This window comes from Citrus clementina, unplaced genomic scaffold (genome assembly GCF_000493195.1).
Source record: "Citrus clementina cultivar Clemenules unplaced genomic scaffold, Citrus_clementina_v1.0 scaffold_3, whole genome shotgun sequence".
Taxonomy (NCBI): domain Eukaryota; kingdom Viridiplantae; phylum Streptophyta; class Magnoliopsida; order Sapindales; family Rutaceae; genus Citrus; species Citrus x clementina.
The window spans coordinates 31,900,690-31,905,985 of record NW_006262339.1 but is presented as its reverse complement, the minus strand read 5'-3'; the positions used below and the strand labels follow the sequence as shown (position 1 = coordinate 31,905,985).

At 38.7% G+C, this 5,296-nt stretch overlaps 1 pseudogene; it reads right to left on the bottom strand.

Moving 5' to 3' along the window:
• Nucleotides 1-2,410: 2,410 nt before the first annotated feature.
• LOC18046260 lies at nucleotides 2,411-5,008 on the bottom strand (annotated as a pseudogene).
• Nucleotides 5,009-5,296: the final 288 nt, after the last annotated feature.

Below are 5,296 nucleotides of genomic sequence, written 5' to 3'. Positions count from 1 at the left end.
ATCATCAATGAAAGTCACCATGTACTTTGCACCTCCCATGGATATATCCGGTGATTCCCAAACATCAGAATGAATCAAGTCTAGAATGCATTTACTTCTAACAATAGATCTACTGAATTTTAATCTATGCTGCTTACTTGTAACACAATGCTCGCAAAATGGTAAACTTACCGATTTGAGCCCTGGAAGCAATTTTCGCTCAAAGAGAATCTTCAAACCTTGTTCCGACATGTGGCCAAGTTTGAGATGCCACATCATCGTTAACTCTTCTCCATTTGATGCGACACACGCATCAGCCTCCTGTAGCGTTTCTCCTTTAAGCATGAATAGATTAGCACCGATCTTTTCTGCCTTCATCAATACAAGCGCGCCTTTAACGATCTTCATAATTCCATTTTCCACATGAGTTTTGTACCCATGACTATCCATTTGTCCTAAAGACAATAGATTTTTCTTCAGGCCGTTGACATGTCGTACCTCTCCAATTGTGCGAATTGTACCATCAAACATTTTTATTTTGATAGTACCAATACCAGCGATCTCCAAGGCATGATCGTTACCCATATATACAGATCCTCCTGAGATAGGTTCATATGTGTGGAACCATTCTCTCCTAGAGGTCATGTGCCAGGTAGCTCCTGAGTCTATAAGCCAAACATCAGAAAGTCGTTTTCTGCCTTCTGAAACAATTGTTGCCTCACTGTAGAGTATTTCACCATCATCCGAGGTACTTGCTACACACCCCTGAGCATTTGATGACTCAGGTTCTTTACCCTCTCTTCTCTTCTGATTACTCCAACACTCCTTTTTGACGTGTCCTTTCTTGCCACAGTTGTAGCATTTAACATTCTTCTTACTTCTAGATTTTGATCTACCATGATTTTGACTCCCACTGGGGCCACGTTCCGTTGATCTCCCTCTCATCACCGATAGCGCCTCCGCTTGCTGCGAACTTGCTTGTCTATTTTCCTTATTTTTCCGCCTGCTTTCCTCATTTAATACGGAGGCTGCAACATCGTCGAAAACTAGACTCTCCACTGGATTGTTGTTCGTCAGGTTGATGATGAGTTGATCATACGAATCTGGTAGACTTTGAAGTAGAAGCTCTGCACGTTCATTTTCCTCTATATTATGACCCAATGTTGTGAGTTGTGAAAATAGAGTCTTCAATGTGTTGATGTGGTCGGTCACCATTGTAGATTCCGCCATTCGAAGAGTATAGAGTTTTCTCTTCAAGAAAATTTTGTTGTGTAGTGACTTGGCCTCGTACAATTTTGTGAGAGTATCCCATATTTCCTTCGCTGTGTTTTTCTCTGCCACACTGGATAATACTCCGTCTGCAAGTGCCAAGTGTAGATCAGAAATGGCGTTGCCATCTATCTCGTTCCACTTGTCATCAGTTATCTCCATGGGCCTTTCTCCAATTGCTGCCAAGCAATTATTTTTCCTCAATACAGCTTTCATCTTCATTTTCCACAACGAAAAATTATTTCCGTTAAATTTCTCAATTTCATACTTTGCCGCCATTTTGTTGATAAATACTGCACACAAGCTGGTATACCACCTTGAATAGTTATGAGTATGTGTGAGAATGCACACCAGGAAAGTTCCCAGGAAAGACTGGAGGGGTCACAATGGTCCCACTTAAAACCCAGACTCCTTAAGCTCTTATCGCCTTTGTGACAGAACTTTCCTAGACATGTACAAAACCACACAATTGTTTTACTCACACCACTATTCCCTGCTTTGCACCGCAAAATTCTTGGATCGCTCCCACCGTTTCACGTGAATAGTACCGTATACGTGAACAAAACCGTATACGTGAACAATACCGTATACGTGAACAATACCGTATACGTGAATAGTATCGTATACGTGTATAGTGACGTATACGTGAATAGTACCCCTTACGTGAACAGTTCCTGACTCCAAAAAATACAACCAATAGCTCTGATACCACTGTTAGGAAATTGGTGGGTGAAGCAGACACGCAGCTAAAGTAAAATTGATAGAAAAATAAAGAACAAGCACAAAAGAGAATACCAGAAATTACGTGGTTCGGCTTTTAGCCTACGTCCACGGGCGAAGACAGAAAGAAATATTATACTAGTGAAAAGGAGTTACAAGTATTGTAGTATTTTAGCTCACTACCCAAAACCCCAATACACCCAAACTCTCAAATCACTAAGCACACAAAATTATTTTCTCTTGCAAGAATTACTTCTCTCAACTCTCAATTGAGGAGACTAACAAAAGCACCAATTTTTATCTATACAAAAGCAATTAGGAGAAGAAAGCATTTATTAATTATAACGTTATTCACTTGAAATACAATTAACCATGAAAGATGTAAAGACTGATAAGGAAAAAGGAGAAAAGGGATGATTGATGAAAACCACAGAGACATAATTCAAAGAGAGAGATCCGCCAAGTTGAAAGTTCTTTCAACAGCTCTGCACTGGGATTCTGCCTTTTTCTTCCTGAATTCCTCGTTTAAGAGGGGCTTGAAAGTGGTTGAAGTCTTAGTCCGTTCGCTGGAAGCAAAAATCTCTTCTTCTTTGAAAACCCCAATTGCTAATCCAGCTGCAAAGGCAGCTCCGAGAGCCGTTGCCTCTATGTCAGCTGGTCTGAGGACTGGGCTTCCCAACAAGTCCGCCTGTAAATCATGATAAGAACAGTTTTATATGGCCTTCCAGGGCAGAAAGACAATAAAATATCAACAATGGATTCCAGAAAATGGAAGAGAGTGTGATGTCCGAATAAAGCTCAGATTCTTCAAAATGACCATTATTTCCATAGAGCTAATTCCAACCCAAAGTAAGACCCTTTGAAAGCATTTGAATCTAAACATTGCTTTAGCTTCTGATCAGCAAGCAGCCAGCTAAAAGTTTATTTGGAAAACATCTCTCAAGAATGTACCACACAAATCTTGCAGAAGTGTCAAATAAACATTTCTAGAGCCCTAGAAAGACCGACTGACCTGCATTCAAAGACAAGAAGCTCAAAAATGGGAAATTATAATATTTTTCAAAAGAAAGCAGAGTAGCTAAATTTGCGTTGATAGCTGCAAAACTATAACCAATAAGAAGAAACAATACCAAAAACAGGATACTTCAGGAAAAAATAAACAGCAGAACGATTGATGAGAAAATTGGAAATTGTTATCAGTCATGCATACAAATGAAGAGCTGTGTAGAACTGCAACAGAGCACTAGAAAAAGTGAGAAGTGCAAACCTGAATCTGCATTAAGAGGTTGTTAACCGTAGCACCTCCATCAACTCTAAGCACGAACTCCGGCTTTGCATCCTTTATGACACCCTTCTCCACTGCATCCTTTTGCATTGAATCCAACACATCCTTCACTAGAAAACACATGCTTTCAAGCACAGCTCGAGCAAAGTGAGCCTTGCTTGTGAACCTAGTAATCCCAATGCAAACGCTGCGGGCGTCATCACGCCACCATGGAGCAAGCAATCCATTAAAAGCACGTACAAAGTAAATCCCACCAGTTGAGTTGACCCGCAATGCCAATTCCTCTATCTCACTTGCATTGCTGATTATGCCAAGACTGTCTCTGAGCCACTGAACTACAGCTCCAGCGAGGCAATTGAACCCTCCAGAGCGTAGTTTGTCGGTGCTTTAGGACCAAGCTTAAAGGCTAAAGTGCTCAAAAGTCCATGCTTTGACTTAACTACCTCTTCGCCTGTGTTCAGACGTATAAAAGCACCAGTACCGTAGGTGCTTTTAGCCTCACCTTTTTTACAAGCTTGTCCTAACATAGCCGCGTGTTGGTTACCAAGACATCCTGAAATTGGTATTCCAGTAATTGGACACCCTTTGCCAATTTTTCCAATAATCTCAGAATTACTAACAATTTTGGGCCGAATTTCGGTTGGTATCCCTAGTGTTTCTAGTGTAGGCTTATCCCAATCAAGAGTTTTCAGATTCATGAGCATCGTTCGTGATGCATTAGAGACATCAGTGACGTGCAAATCACCATTCACTCCACCAGTTAAACTCCATATTAGCCAAGTGTCTATAGTTCTAAAGAGAAATAGTACAAGCGTACTGGTAACATGGCCAGGTAATAGTTGAATTTTCGTGATGCTGTCTACCTATTTAAGAAATTCGGCATCTTGTAACATTATTTCTTCTCTCGGTGCAGGATTCCCTTAATTGAAACAATTGGAAGCATTGGATTTGAGCTTTAATAATATAAAAGGTTCTTTGGAAGGCGAAGGTAAACTTTAGAAACAATTAGCAGTTATTTTTTCACTAAAAACATGATAATTTTAATTTTAAGATAAGTTAAGTGCATTGTCATGATTTGTAGACAATTTATTACTTATGAAAAGAATTTCTCTGTATACATAATAATTTCCAATAGAATTATATATTAGAGAGAATCAATTTAAAATGAACATGTAACAATAAGAAAACTAAAACGCACATTTTCTTCTTATCATGAATTTTGACACTTTTATTTCCGCAGGAATATATGAATTGAAGAATCTTATTGATTTGGATCTCATTAGTAATAATTTTGAAGGTCAACTTCCTTCGTATATGAGTAACTTGACAATCACTAGAAAATCACTTGAATTATTGCTAACTTTCTGTTAAGTGAGAGCTTACATTAATGCAGTTTGTAAATTATTAATATTATAATTATTATGATTATTACAACAACAATTTTATAACATTAATGATGTAAGAAATAATTTTTTAAAGTTGTAAAAGTGAGAAATACTCAAGAGGTCTTTATTACGTCATTAATGTTCGATCAAGAGTTTCCCCCTCCGAGCTTGCGGTCTGTTGACGAGACCGTGTCAATTCTGGAATTCTCTGGACCGGCACCATTTTGTTGCTTCTCCACTGAACAGTACGATTTTCTACAACAAGGCGAAATCCAGCCCAGTGTTCTGATGGGCCCAACGGGAAAAAGATAAAACCCAAGTTTGTGTTAACTTTGGGCCTGTCTAGATACCATGTCCAACGGCGACGCATTCATGCCCAAAACCCCAAGATTGTGACAGTATTTAAAATGTGTTGTTGTCGTCGTCTTTTCTTTTTTTCCCTTTTTCTTTTTTAAAATAAACCACTATGATTCTAATTTATAAATTAATTTAACTTAATTCGTCGACCAAGGGGAACTTAATTACAGTTCAATCATCCACGGATTAATTCATAAATAACCAGCAGAACAGCTTGTAGACAAATATAAATAACAATGTTATGTATCATGAATTCATCTCTGATGGACACAAGCAAAGAAGCTCATACCAGTTAGCATCA